This window comes from Cherax quadricarinatus, chromosome 65 (genome assembly GCF_038502225.1).
Source record: "Cherax quadricarinatus isolate ZL_2023a chromosome 65, ASM3850222v1, whole genome shotgun sequence".
Taxonomy (NCBI): Eukaryota; Metazoa; Arthropoda; class Malacostraca; order Decapoda; family Parastacidae; genus Cherax; species Cherax quadricarinatus.
Genome location: NC_091356.1, coordinates 7,677,272 through 7,693,348, shown reverse-complemented (window position 1 = coordinate 7,693,348; position 16,077 = coordinate 7,677,272). Strand labels below are relative to the sequence as shown.

The window sequence follows — 16,077 nt, the reverse complement described above, 5'->3', positions numbered from 1 at the left end:
CTTGATGACACAAACAACAAATTACGACAACTGAACCATATGAAATGCGCAATTGATTGCACAAGTACGATAATCACCCAATTTTTCCACTCAACTTTTTCATTTACTGCGTTATAAACAGTGTCAGTGTAGTTTGTTGACCAGTGAGTTATGCCTCATGTGACCGGTTTACGTATTCCTGTCTGCGTGTGAGCTACGCATACACATAAAATATTTCTAATGCATTAGAACAACAAATTAAGATTTCTGAAAAAGGGTGTATTAGGGAAGGTCAATCAGCGAGCGATTTTAGTCACAGTAAACATGCCTGAAGGGAGAAGAATAATGCACTAGTTGTAGTAGTAATAATAATAGTAGTAGTAGTAGTAGTAGTAGTAGTAGTAGTAGTAGTAGTAGTAGTAGTAGTAGGTCTAGCAATTACAGAGAACTTAAACCACAAGAATAGTACAGGATGTCATAGTATTATTTTATAAAGTTTTATGGCTTATTGGCCTATTTATTTTAAAGTCTATCGACCATACAAGGATGATTTAGGCTGTGTACCACCTATGTGTGAAAGAGATATGTGAGGTATCTTTATTGTGGAAACGTTTCGCCCGCCAGGGGCTTCATTAATACAATTCAGAAGCTTTAGAAAGCAGGTATATGTATAGCAGTGTGGAGGTATAGTGTAGTGCCAATGAGAGTGCATAAAATTCTTAATGGCGTCATCTCAGGAAAGATCACAAGCTCAACAAGTAAAGGGATTCACTTCACCAGTACCACTTAGTCCCTGTAGGATCAGGAAACCCTTGGCTACTGGGGAAAACATGCCATGGATTTCCTCAAGGAACTAGGCTCCAGTCTCATCGAAACCACAAGAGATTCCAAGGGCTGCCAACTTTCTCTTGCAGCGCCTCAGTGTGGCAAATCCAGAGGGAACGCCTTCTGCATCTTAGTTTCCCTTCCACGTATTTTGTAGTTATACATGTATGTAAATTCCCCAACGCCTGTACTCATTAAAATGTAGACATATATTCTATGTATCATTTAAATAAAGATTAAAGCAATGAGCAAATAAATTATAGTCGGATACAGGTGAATACAACGCTGGAAGTAGTTAAAGCAGTTTCGACTTGATCAGTCCGTCACCAACCTCAGTGGGAGGTGGTCAGTGCCCCATGTGTTGCAAATGGGCCCTATACGTTAACTTGTAGGGACTGCATGCCCCCAATAGCATTAATCATACGGATAACATCAGTAAGTAGGTGTATTTTATCATTCACGAACTTCCACACTCACAAGGTTGCTGCTGGCCATTCTGCAGAGTGCCTTGTTCCCGAAGTTTGTATCTGGAATATAAGAAACCTCTCTCACGGTGGGATTTCCTTTAAGCTGACCTCCAGAACCTAAAGGCGGAAGAAAAAGAAAGAAGATACATTATTATACTTGTGTGCCTTCCCCAGCTATTCAGTTGAGACAGTTACTGGAAACTGGTCGTCAAGTGTCTTCACGACAGCACCTAAAGTGAGTTTGTCCTGATATCCTTTTGTTTTGTATATTGTTCCTATTGCTTTTCATGTGCCAGAAAGAGACTGGTGCTTAAATACCGTGATGCAGGTGAAAGACTCTTGATTCCAAGAACTGGTGTTCACCTGCCCTATCTCGGATTAAACTTGATTGTCTCCTTTTCCTCAGGGTCTGCTTGACCTCTACAATTTGAGCTGTTATACATGAATATATTACTACTACTGCTACTGTTACTACTGCTACTGCTGCTACGACTGCTACAACTACGACTACTAGTAATAATAATAATCATAATAGTAATAATAATAGTAATATGAGAATGAGACAACAAGGTGATGTAGACTCACGCAGAAACAGAAAATGTATTAGTTTTTGTTACTTGATCTCCATCAGTTTTGAGACTACGAGGCAGCACGTAGCTGAGTTAGATGTTACAGTGTCAGCAACAATGTTGGGGAAAGTTCGTAGTTTTATGCTTAATAAAAACACACTAAAGTGCAGTTTAAAAAACTTCGTTATTGACTGTATTGCACCTATGTTATAGCCTTTTTCACTGACTTGAAAAAGCCTATAACATAGGCATTTCCTGAAGTGAACTTCAGTCATTTTTTTTATCAACAATTTTTCAGTATTCGTTTACCATTATTGTCATAGTATGTTACGGTCTGTTGGTTAATTGGGCTTAAATTTCAGCCTATCGACTACTCAAAGGGCCATTAAAGCTGCATGTTACCTGGTCACCACCAGCCAGGAACACCTCTAAAATAGATTAATGTAACCTATCAGTGTGCATACACTGAGACACATACGCCTCTCAGTGTATACATCTTGTGCTGTGTTCTGTCAGTGTATTTGTAAGGACACAGGTTCTATCCTCAGTATATCTCATATAATTTCAAACCTTCACTATATGTTGAGATTTTATTTTTTCACGTAGCTGCTAAGTTTATCACATTTAATGTGATACTAATCATATAGCTACATTTATATTTTTATAATTATATTTTATTTATATTCTTTACTGTAGTGTCTTCAATGACCATTTCCCATGTCTTACCCATGCTAGGACCGTTGTGATGTTTACTTGCCAGTCAGTGTAGTTCAGTAACACCTCCTAGTCAGTTTGTGTGTATTCTGAGTAGATCTCGCTTCATGTTCATGCGTGAGATGACTACCACCACCAGTAGGATAGGTACGAGTTGACTACTGCCCATACAGTGGGTGCGAGGTGACTGTTGTTCATAAGATGGGTGCGAGGTGACTGCTGCTCATAAGATGGGTGCGGGGTGACTGCTGTCCATAGGATGGGTGCGGGGTGACTGCTGTTCATAAGATGGGTGCGGGGTGACTGCTGTTCATAGGATGGGTGCGGGGTGACTGCTGTTCATAAGATGGGTGCGAGGTGACTGCTGCTCATAGGATGGGTGCGGGGTGACTGCTGCTCATAAGATGGGTGCGGGGTGACTGCTGCTCATAGGATGGGTGCGGGGTGACTGCTGTCCATAGGATGGGTGCGAGGTGACTGCTGTTCATAAGATGGGTGCGAGGTGACTGCTGTTCATAGGATGGGTGCGGGGTGACTGCTGCTCATAGGATGGGTGCGGGGTGACTGCTGTCCATAGGATGGGTGCGAGGTGACTGCTGTTCATAAGATGGGTGCGGGGTGACTGCTGCTCATAGGATGGGTGCGGGGTGACTGCTGTCCATAGGATGGGTGCGGGGTGACTGCTGTTCATAAGATGGGTGCGAGGTGACTGCTGTTCATAGGATGGGTGCGGGGTGACTGCTGTTCATAAGATGGGTGCGGGGTGACTGCTGTTCATAGGATGGGTGCGGGGTGACTGCTGTTCATAGGATGGGTGCGGGGTGACTGCTGCTCATAGGATGGGTGCGGGGTGACTGCTGCTCATAGGATGGGTGCGAGGTGACTGCTGTTCATAAAATGGGTGCGGGGTGACTGCTGTTCATAGGATGGGTGCGGGGTGACTGCTGCTCATATGATGGGTGCGGGGTGACTGCTGTTCATAAGATGGGTGCGGGGTGACTGCTGTTCATAGGATGTGTGCGGGGTGACTGCTGCTCATAGGATGGGTGCGGGGTGACTGCTGTCCATAGGATGGGTGCAGGGTGACTGCTGTTCATAGGATGTGTGCGGGGTGACTGCTGTTCATAGGATGTGTGCGGGGTGACTGCTGTTCATAGGATGGGTGCGGGGTGACTGCTGTTCATAGGATGGGTGCGGGGTGACTGCTGTCCATAGGATGGGTGCGGGGTGACTGCTGCTCATAGGATGGGTGCGGGGTGACTGCTGTCCATAGGATGGGTGCGAGGTGACTGCTGTTCATAAGATGGGTGCGGGGTGACTGCCGTTCATAGGATGGGTGCGGGGTGACTGCTGTTCATAGGATGGGTGCGAGGTGACTGCTGTTCATAGGATGTGTGCGGGGTGACTGCTGTTCATAGGATGTGTGCGGGGTGACTGCTGTTCATAGGATGGGTGCGGGGTGACTGCTGTTCATAGGATGGGTGCGGGGTGACTGCTGTCCATAGGATGGGTGCGGGGTGACTGCTGCTCATAGGATGGGTGCGAGGTGACTGCTGTCCATAGGATGGGTGCGGGGTGACTGCTGTTCATAGGATGGGTGCGGGGTGACTGCTGCTCATAGGATGGGTGCGGGGTGACTGCTGCTCATAGGATGGGTGCGGGGTGACTGCTGCTCATAGGATGGGTGCGGGGTGACTGCTGCTCATAGGATGGGTGCGGGGTGACTGCTGTCCATAGGATGGGTGCGGGGTGACTGCTGCTAATAGGATGGGTGCGGGGTGACTGCTGCTCATAGGATGGGTGCGGGGTGACTGCTGCTCATAGGATGGGTGCGGGGTGACTGCTGTTCATAGGATGGGTGCGAGGTGACTGCTGTCCATAGGATGGGTGCGGGGTGACTGCTGTTCATAGGATGGGTGCGAGGTGACTGCTGTCCATAGGATGGGTGCGAGGTGACTGCTGTCCATGGGATGGGTGCGGGGTGACTGCTGTTCATAGGATGGGTGCGGGGTGACTGCTGTTCATAGGATGGGTGCGGGGTGACTGCTGCTCATAGGATGGGTGCGAGGTGACTGTTGTCCATAGGATGGGTGCGAGGTGACTGTTGTCCATAGGATGGGTGCGGGGTGACTGTTGTCCATAGGATGGGTGCGGGGTGACTGCTGCTCATAGGATGGGTGCGGGGTGACTGTTGTCCATAGGATGGGTGCGGGGTGACTGCTGCTCATAGGATGGGTGCGGGGTGACTGTTGTCCATAGGATGAGCATGGGATACTTAACATAGCCATCAACCTTACTGAAGACCATTATAAATGGAGCTTCAAATATATATTATTATTGTTGTTGTTGTTGTTGTTGTTGTTGTTGTTGTTGTTGTTGTTGTTGCTGTTGTTGTTGGTGGCGTTGCTACAGAGAGGAATGACAAAATTAATTCAATGCATCAAAGATCTTTCATACAGTGATAGACTGAGAATCTTTCACTACATTTGCATAAAGATACCTAACTATTGCATGTGTATCATACTTATCAACTTGTTGGTATTTTATACCATTCTCATAGTCTCTTGTAACAGGAAGAATGAGGGAAGGCATGACTGAAGTGTATAAGCAGAAGATGAGCTTAAATATAGATGATATAAATAAGGTTCTGAGGAGATCCCTCATAGAAAGAACTCGATATCATGGATTCAGATTAGGTAAGTTTAGGTTCTGAGAGGGTGTAGGAAGTACTAGTTTGGAAATAGAGTCGTCGATGAGCTGAACAATCTGCTTAATAGGGTTATTGAAGCTAAAACCTTGGGTAGCTTCAAATATATATTGGGTAAATACATGAGTGAAAAGGGTTGGATTTGAGTGGGATTTGCACAAGAAGAGTTAGTAGGATTATCAAAGTTTATTCCTTGGATAGCCTTGAGAATAGGCTGGTAAAGTATTTCGTTACTTGGTTTGGGTTTGAAAAAGACCTGCCTAATATAGGCCGGCAGGACTACTGTAATATTTCCCCATTCTCATGTTCTTATTAAAGCATAAAGACGGCACAGTACCGTGACTGGAACAGTACACAAAAAACCCGCACGTAGGAGAGAAAAGCTAACGACGACGTTTCGGTCTGACTTGGACTGTTTACAAAGTCACAAGTCGAACCGAAACGTCGTCGTAAGTTTGTTTCTCCTATGTGAGGCTTATGTGTCATGTTCTTATTAATTTTTTGACTACTAATATTATCATTGGACAGTAGCTCCAGTTGTTTGGGTGAGTACTGACGGTGTAACTGCTAAGGTACATCATAGTGGAGGTACACCCTGACGGTGGTGCACCATGACGGTGGTGCACCATGACTGTGGTGCACCACGACGGAGATGCACCACGACGGAGGTGCACCATAAAGGCAGGCACTGCAAGAGCTATTAACTCGTGTCAACACTCTCTCACTGTTGTTCAATATACCCAACACTCAGTCACTCTTGTCCATCTCGGCTCACTTAGGGGTGTTCACGGTGGCTTTTGCTCTCCTTAACTTACAAAACCAGATATATATATATATATATATATATATATATATATATATATATATATATATATATATATATATATATATATATATATATATATATATATTTATATATATATATATATATATATATATATATATATATATATATATATATATATATAGTGTACATGAGTAGGTGTGGGTGGGTGGGTGTTAGTTGGACCTGTCTAGTATGGGCATGTAGACCTGTAAATCCACGACTCTAGCGCCCATCTGAGCTCCAGTAAATCCACGACTCCAGCGTACATCAGAGCTTCTGTAAATCCACGACTCTAGCGTACATCAGAGCTCCAGTAAATACACGACTCTAGTGTACATTAGAGCTCCAGTAAATACACGACTCTAGCGTACATCAGAGCTTCTGTAAATCCACGACTCAAGCGTACATCAGAGCCCTAGTAAATCCACGACTCTAGCGTACATCAGAGCCCCAGTAAATACACGACTCTTGCGTACATCAGAGCTCCAGTAAATCCACGACTGTAGCGTACATCAGAGCTCCAGTAAATCCACGACTATAGCGTACATCAGAGCTCCTATAAATCCACGACTCTAGCGTACATCAGAGCTCCAGTAAATCCACGACTATAACGTACATCAGAGCTCCAGTAAATCCACGACTCTTGCGTTTCTCAGAGTTCCAGTAACTCTAGAAGATTGAATCCATCAAGAGTTCGCAGAGAGTAATTTGCATATATAAACAAGAGTGTACCATTTCACTTTGTATTAAGATGGAAGTGAACGTCGCCTTTGCCAGTAAAACACCACACTAACACTGAACGTGATCTTCTTACAGCGTTTCGAGCCTTCTTGATATGAAGTAACAGTGTGTTAGCACTGCTTGTGTTTGTTGGAGTTGGTACTCAGCTCCTGGCCCCTATCATACTCATGAAACTCATGCGTATGAAGGTTACATTTGTCAGTTTATGCTCCTCATTCCAGTTGCTTACGTGTGTGTGTGTGTGTGTGTGTGTGTGTGTAATCACCTATTCGTAGTTGCAGGGGGTTGAGTCTCTGCTCTAAGCCGTGCCTCTTGCTACTTGCTGAGTTTGCCTCTTCTCTCTAAGACTCGTGAGCCTTGTCGTACCTCATCTTAAAGCTATATATGAAGTATCGCTGCGTGACACAACGAAGCAGTGATTCTGTGAACCATACAAGTTCAATTTTTAATAATAATAATAATAATAATTATTATTATTGTTATTATTATTGTGCTACTAGTACTACTACTATCCTACTGCTACTTCTACTACTGCTGCTACCACTACTTCTGCTGCTATTACTACTACAACTACTACTATACCTACTACTATTACTGCTACTCCTGCTGCTTCTGCGACTTATAATAATAATAATAATAATAATAATAATAATAATAATAATAATAATAATAATAATAATAATAGAAGAAGAAGAAGAAGAAATATTAATATTCTGTAACTCAGGATTCATTTTGTACCATGAATAACGTACATAAGGACGAGGTTGAACCAGTGTGTAACAGCTGGAACACAGATTCAGAGTTTCTTAAGCAAAACATCTAGACACGAATTTGGACAAAAATGGCCAATGCAGTTTGAAACCAGAGTTCACACTAAGTTCATATTGACCACTGTTGATATTGACCAGTGTTCACATTGACCAGTGTTCACAGTGACAAGTGTTCACAATAGCTAGTGTTCACATTGATCAGTGTTCACAATAACTAGTGTTCACATTGACAAGTGTTCACAATAACCAGTGTTCCTAATAATCAGTGTTCACATCGACCACTCTTCACAATAACCAGTGTTCACACTGACCACTGTTCACATTGTCCAGTGTTCACGTATGCAAGAATATTAGTTCAATCCCGCCGCTCGTGAATGTTTTAGTGGCCAATAAAAACCAGCTTTTGTTTAACAAAAGTGTAATAATGTTTCATTCCTCGGAACTTTACTAAAAGAAATTGAGGTTTTTCTTTATTAATATCCTGAAGTGCGTATTTAGTGTAAATAATATCCCGGTATTTTTTATTTTAATATTTTTTGTAAATTTTTTTTTTCTAAGTGTATTAAAATGGTAAAACTTTCATTATATATAAGATTTGGAATTACTTAACAATTCGCAAACGGGCAAAATTATTTACAAACATTATCTTTCAGTCTACACGAGGATTCGAACCTGCAAACTCGGCATCAGAGTACACAGTACTTTATCTACACAGCCATATGTATACATATACATTATTATGACCACAATAATGTATGTAGTATGTGTATATAGTATATGTATGTATATGTATCAATAACAGCACTGCACTAGCCAAGGACTCGAACCCATGCTGCTTTGGCCTGCCTCATGGTGAGCGAAAACACATGACGCCTTTATCCACTGAACCATTTCCATGGGATCGTATGGTTCAGTGGATAAGGCCGTCATGTGTTTTCGCCCACCATGAGGCAGGCCAAAGCAGCATGGGTTCGAGTCCTTGGCTAGTGCAGTGTTGTTATTGGTACATATACATATATATACGCATACATATACTATACACACACACACACACTCACACACACACACACATATATATATATATATATATATATATATATATATATATATATATATATATATATATATATATACATACTGCATATGTATACACATACATATATAAGGATCATCGTGAGAGTAAGAACTTAAGAATATATAGTGTGGCTTCCTCTTTCAAGTGGTGGCAAACTCTTGTGGGAACAAATCAACACAAGTTGAGTTCTTCCCACAAGAGCTGGTCGTCAGCTTTGTGTTGTAAGAAAGTTGTGTGGTAGTTGGCTGAGCTGATATTGAAAGAGAGACTTCTGATAGCGGTGTTTGATGTGTACATTGGAATGTTTATAGTGGCGGTATTACGATGTTATTGTGGTTTTATTGCTGTATTATTATTATGATTTGATTGTGGTAGTTTTATTTTTAGTGTTGTTATGGTGGAACAAATTTATCCGACGGTTCAATTTGTTGATTCTGCCACAACAGGAGTTACTTTTTGATTAATGTTATGTCTTGCCCGAGCCCAGCATTGTTTATATGCTGTAAGGGTTAATGCTGTTTAATGCTGTAAGGGTTCGTAACGTCGCCTCTGGTGTGTACAGTTCAAAAGATTTACTAAAGAAAACGTTTCGCCACGAATGGTTTCTTCATCGGGTCTGTTGTACGTAAATGGTATACAGTACCGACAAGATGAGGAATTAGACACATGTGCATCATTTAGATATCTTAATTTGTAGACGTCTATAAAGATACCCAGATGTTGCACATGTGTCTAATTCTTCACTGGGTCTGTTGAAGCCATTCGTGGCGAGACGATCCCCTTAATATATGTCCTGAACTGTACATAGATGTCTTTATCCACAAAGTCAACACTTCATTTACTTTCAGTATCAACATATCACGCACAGCAATCTAAGAAATAACTCGTTTATTTAACTTACAGCAACTGATCAATAACCTTCATTAGTATCAAGTACCTTCAAATGCGACTCAGTCAGGGCCGGATTTATAAGGGGGCAAAGGGGGCAACTGCCCCGGGTCCCTCTGCCAGAGGGGCCCCCAGACGAAGGACTTCCTTTATAACAAAATGTAATAATGAAAAAATTAGTTTAATTAGTGAAAGTTAATAACAAATAAAGTGTGTGTGTAGGGAGGGGGATCAGAAAATAGAGAGAAAGGGTGCCACCACTCCCTCTCCCTTTCAATAACTTGTCTTGACTTAACTATTTATGGTTAGCGTCAGTTTAGAGGTAAATGACCAGACCATGCAGTCAGAGGTGACCACGGTGCTCACGCACATATGTGTGTGTGCGTGTGTGTCTGTGTCTGTGTGTGCGATATAGCTATTGTGTGTATGGCTTTGATTGGCTATGTCGACCTCAGAAGGGTTATTTCTAGTTAGTGTCAGTGTAGAGGTCAATGACCAACGAGTCAGTTGGTGGACTGAGGCTATATATGCGTCTGTGTGTGTTCATCGACCGCTTTTAGTGCTAGGCTATGGTGTGGGGCAGTGGTGCCCGTGTTGTAGATCTGTGTGTTGCTCATAATGGTTTGCAATATATCATTGTTTTGCAATTACATCTTACACACACACACACACACTTTGTGTATGTGCATGTGTGTCCTTAACTACATTGTCATTAAATGTCAAAAAATCTGACTAATTTTTTTTTGTCAGTAGACCCAGTATGCCACGGAAAATTCAGTTGTCCAGAGCTCAGAAAAGAAAGATTCCCAAAGAATCAAGCGAAAGAAATGCTGCGGTCTTGGCAAAGACAATACGCCTTACAGAATTTTTCTCTCCTTCCGTAGTGGAAAACAGAGAAGCTACTAATGAAGAACCAGTACCACTACCAGATGATGTTTCTTCTGAGGACCACCCGCTTTCCAAAGTACATCTGCAAAAAATAAAAAGAACATACCAAATGAAGATAGTGAAGGTGATGAATCACCACAACCACATTCTACAGATACTTCTGTAGACATGGACAGTAAAGCGCCACCATGTAATTCAGACCCAGACATGTGGTTTCCTGTCAGAGAAAAGCATGTGTCCTTTTGGTCAACTGCCACCATATATATAGATAGACACCAAAGATATAAATAAATACCCATCGGTAATTATTATATAGTGTAGATGGAATATATTACAAACTGAAAATTATAGTCAGTTATTCTTAAAGTCAATAAAATTGAGAAAAATAAAATCAAACGTCTTCTTCGAAACCTATTTTTTTTTTTCGGAAACTGTTGTTTATCGTTCATTTTAGTTCATTACTTATTTGTAATTCAATTTAATTTCCATGTTGAGGGCCCCCAAACCTAAAGTACCCCGAGCCCCCCAAGGTCTAAATCAGGCCCTGGATCGCAAGACCCATGTCTAGCTCTTATACAATGTTGTATGGTCTCTGACCGCGGGTTCAAACCCCACCCATGGTATGGTTTGTTTTGCAATCGTGTCATTACGATTTCGTGAGTCATATGGACTACGCTTGCTCTTCATGGTACTCTGCCTTGACAATAACTTGAAAGATTGAGTATAAATCACCCAGAACAAAATGGTAAGATTCATCATGGACCTGGATCCAGGAGACCATGTAGGCCAGGATGGTAAGATTCATCCTGGACCTGGATCCAGGAGAGCATGTAGGCCAGGATGGTAAGATTCATCCTGGACCTGGATCCAGGAGACCATGTAGGCCAGGATTGTAAGATTCATCCTGGACCTGGATCCAGGAGACCATGTAGGCCAGGATGGTAAGATTCATCCTGGACCTGGATCCAGGAGACCATGTAGGCCAGGATGGTAAGATTCATCCTGGACCTGGATCCAGGAGACCATGTAGGCCAGGATTGTAAGATTCATCCTGGACCTGGATCCAGGAGACCATGTAGGCCAGGATGGTAAGATTCATCCTGGACCTGGATCCAGGAGACCATGTAGGCCAGGATGGTAAGATTCATCCTGGACCTGGATCCAGGAGAACATGTAGGCCAGGATCGTAAGATTCATCCTGGATCTGGATCCAGGAGAGCATGTAGGCCAGGATGGTAAGATTCATCCTGGACCTGGATCCAGGAGAACATGTAGGCCATGATGGTAAGATTCATCCTGGACCTGGATCCAGGAGACCATGTAGGCCAGGATGGTAAGATTCATCCTGGACCTGGATCCAGGAGAACATGTAGGCCAGGATCGTAAGATTCATCCTGGATCTGGATCCAGGAGAACATGTAGGCCAGGATGGTAAGATTCATCCTGGACCTGGATCCAGGAGACCATGTACGCCATGATGGTAAGATTCATCCTGGACCTGGATCCAGGAGAGCATGTAGGCCAGGATGGTAAGATTCATCCTGGACCTGGATCCAGGAGATCATGTAGGCCAGGATGGTAAGATTCATCCTGGACTTGGATCCAGGAGAACATGTAGGCCAGGATGGTAAGATTCATCCTCGACCTGGATCCAGGAGAACATGTAGGCCAGGATGGTAAGATTCATCCTGGACCTGGATCCAGGAGACCATTTAGGCCAGGATGGTAAGATTCATCCTGGACCTGGATCCAGGAGATCATGTAGGCCAGGATGGTAAGATTCATCCTGGACCTGGATCCAGGAGATCATGTAGGCAAGGATGGTAAGATTCATCCTGGACCTGGATCCAGGAGAGCATGTAGGCCAGGATGGTAAGATTCATCCTGGACCTGGATCCAGGAGAACATGTAGGCCATGATGGTAAGATTCATCCTGGACCTGGATCCAGGAGAGCATGTAGGCCAGGATGGTAAGATTCATCCTGACCTGGATCCAGGAGATCATGTAGGCCAGGATGGTAAGATTCATCCTGGACCTGGATCCAGGAGAACATGTAGGCCAGGATGGTAAGATTCATCCTGGACCTGGATCCAGGAGAACATGTAGGCCAGGATGGTAAGATTCATCCTGGACCTGGATCCAGGAGACCATTTAGGCCAGGATGGTAAGATTCATCCTGGACCTGGATCCAGGAGATCATGTAGGCAAGGATGGTAAGATTCATCCTGGACCTGGACCCAGGAGAGCATGTAGGCCAGGATGGTAAGATTCATCCTGGACCTGGATCCAGGAGAGCATGTAGGCCAGGATGGTAAGATTCATCCTGGACCTGGATCCAGGAGAACATGTAGGCCAGGATGGTAAGATTAATCCTGGACCTGGATCCAGGAGACCATGTAGGCCAGGATGGTAAGATTCATCCTGGACCTGGATCCAGGAGAGCATGTAGGCCAGGATGGTAAGATTCATCCTGGACCTGGATCCAGGAGAGCATGTAGGCCAGGATGGTAAGATTCATCCTGGACCTGGATCCAGGAGACCATGTAGGCCAGGATGGTAAGATTCATCCTGGACCTGGATCCAGGAGACCATTTAGGCCAGGATGGTAAGATTCATCCTGGACCTGGATCCAGGAGACCATGTAGGCCAGGATGGTAAGATTCATCCTGGACCTGGATCCAGGAGAACATGTAGGCCAGGATGGTAAGATTCATCCTGGACCTGGATCCAGGAGAACATGTAGGCCAGGATGGTAAGATTCATCCTGGACCTGGATCCAGGAGAGCATGTAGGCCAGGATGGTAAGATTCATCCTGGACCTGGATCCAGGAGAGCATGCAGGCCAGGATGGTAAGATTCATCCTGGACCTGGATCCAGGAGACCATGTAGGCCAGGATGGTAAGATTCATCCTGGACCTGGATCCAGGAGACCATTTAGGCCAGGATGGTAAGATTCATCCTGGACCTGGATCCAGGAGACCATGTAGGCCAGGATGGTAAGATTCATCCTGGACCTGGATCCAGGAGAACATGTAGGCCAGGATGGTAAGATTCATCCTGGACCTGGATCCAGGAGAACATGTAGGCCAGGATGGTAAGATTCATCCTGGACCTGGATCCAGGAGACCATTTAGGCCAGGATGGTAAGATTCATCCTGGACCTTGATCCAGGAGAGCATGTAGGCCAGGATGGTAAGATTCATCCTGGACCTGGATCCAGGAGAGCATGTAGGCCAGGATGGTAAGATTCATCCTGGACCTGGATCCAGGAGAGCATGTAGGCCAGGATGGTAAGATTCATCCTGGACCTGGATCCAGGAGAGCATGTAGGCCAGGATGGTAAGATTCATCCTGGACCTGGATCCAGGAGAGCATGTAGGCCAGGATGGTAAGATTCATCCTGGACCTGGATCCAGGAGAGCATGTAGGCCAGGATGGTAAGATTCATCCTGGACCTGGATCCAGGAGACCATTTAGGCCAGGATGGTAAGATTCATCCTGGACCTGGATCCAGGAGACCATGTAGGCCAGGATGGTAAGATTCATCCTGGACCTGGATCCAGGAGAACATGTAGGCCAGGATGGTAAGATTCATCCTGGACCTGGATCCAGGAGAACATGTAGGCCAGGATGGTAAGATTCATCCTGGACCTGGATCCAGGAGAGCATGTAGGCCAGGATGGTAAGATTCATCCTGGACCTGGATCCAGGAGAGCATGCAGGCCAGGATGGTAAGATTCATCCTGGACCTGGATCCAGGAGACCATGTAGGCCAGGATGGTAAGATTCATCCTGGACCTGGATCCAGGAGACCATTTAGGCCAGGATGGTAAGATTCATCCTGGACCTGGATCCAGGAGACCATGTAGGCCAGGATGGTAAGATTCATCCTGGACCTGGATCCAGGAGAACATGTAGGCCAGGATGGTAAGATTCATCCTGGACCTGGATCCAGGAGAACATGTAGGCCAGGATGGTAAGATTCATCCTGGACCTGGATCCAGGAGACCATTTAGGCCAGGATGGTAAGATTCATCCTGGACCTTGATCCAGGAGAGCATGTAGGCCAGGATGGTAAGATTCATCCTGGACCTGGATCCAGGAGAGCATGTAGGCCAGGATGGTAAGATTCATCCTGGACCTGGATCCAGGAGAGCATGTAGGCCAGGATGGTAAGATTCATCCTGGACCTGGATCCAGGAGAGCATGCAGGCCAGGATGGTAAGATTCATCCTGGACCTTGATCCAGGAGAGCATGTAGGCCAGGATGGTAAGATTCATCCTGGACCTGGATCCAGGAGAACATGTAGGCCAGGATGGAAAGATTCATCCTGGACCTGGATCCAGGAGACCATTTAGGCCAGGATGGTAAGATTCATCCTGGACCTGGATCCAGGAGATCATGTAGGCCAGGATGGTAAGATTCATCCTGGACCTGGATCCAGGAGAGCATGTAGGCCAGGATGGTAAGATTCATCCTGGACCTGGATCCAGGAGAGCATGTAGGCCAGGATGAATTACAACAATTGAATATGTTAAATGTTGAAGACAAAGTAAAACAGAAGTTAAATCAAGTTTATAAAACTGATCACAAACAGTGTCCAGAATATCTTGCTGCCAATTTTGTCAAGGCTGGGAACTAAAGCAATCATAGTAATAGGGGGAGAGAGCACAACTTTGGTAAAATAATCTTCCCTTCATGTAGAGTACTAGTGGTATAATAATCTCCCCTTATGTAGAGTACTAGTGGTACAATAATCTCCTCTCATGTAGAGTACTAGTGGTACAATAATCTACCCTTATATAGAGAACTAGTGGTGCAATAATCTGCCCTCATGTAGAGTACTACTGGTACAATAATCTCCCCTCATGTAGATTACTAGTGGTACAATAATCTCCCTCCGCGTGCGGCCAACAGTAACAGCCTGGTTGATCAGGCCCTAATCCACCATGAGGCCTGGTCACAGACCGGGCTGGGGGGAGGGTTGACCCCCGAAACCTTCTCCAGGTATACTCTCATGTAGAGTACTAGTGGTACAATAGTAGTGGAGTTGAGCGCCTCTGGTGGTGAGAGTAGTGGCCTTGAGAGAGATTCCATGAAGGTAGTGGTCAAGGTCTCTTGATCCAAGGAATGTGATCTATGCCACCTGGGAGTGAACTTATCCTCCCAGGTGGTCCATGACCCCCCACAGGTTGAGCGCTTCACATGAGCAGTACTAATAGTGAGGGTGTAGTAGTTCCATCTAGTGGTGGTAGAGTCAGTTAGGTTATCAGTGATGGTGTTATAGTTAAGGTCAGGACAGTGACCAACCTCAAAGGCGCTAAAGGTCAGTTGAACTTCAATGGTCGTACAAAAGAGACGTGTTGCTCCTCCTCCTGCCACCCCCACCTAAATAATGTAAGTATTGTCTGGTGACGTATTTTGTCAGTACAATAGCAGAATTGAGCTGCAGCTCCTGGTCCTCACCACCAGTTTGATCACCAAATTATTAATATTTTAATAGTCTTAATTTTGTTTGGGGTCTAATGTCTTAGAGGGGGGCGGTGGTGATTGACCTTAGTGGGGGGATTTTAATGCGAGGGACTGGAGCTACTCCCCTTCCTCTGATCAAACAATAACTCTCAC

The 16,077-nt window shown here is 44.5% G+C and overlaps 2 long non-coding RNA genes across 2 annotated transcripts in view; both read left to right on the top strand.

The window, feature by feature from the left end:
* The first annotated feature begins 401 nt into the window (after positions 1 to 401).
* LOC138854639 (uncharacterized) lies at positions 402 to 10,749 on the top strand. The gene is made up of 3 exons (XR_011393832.1): positions 402 to 1,506; positions 1,678 to 1,784; positions 10,446 to 10,749. It is a non-coding gene; the product is annotated as an uncharacterized lncRNA (long non-coding RNA).
* Positions 10,750 to 15,717: 4,968 nt separating this feature from the next.
* The window catches only part of LOC128700613 (uncharacterized), a 71,427-nt gene continuing 71,067 nt past the window's right edge, over positions 15,718 to 16,077 (top strand). The window contains exon 1 of the long non-coding RNA XR_011393831.1: positions 15,718 to 15,849. This is a non-coding gene — a long non-coding RNA (uncharacterized lncRNA). The remainder of the gene's footprint in view (positions 15,850 to 16,077) is intronic.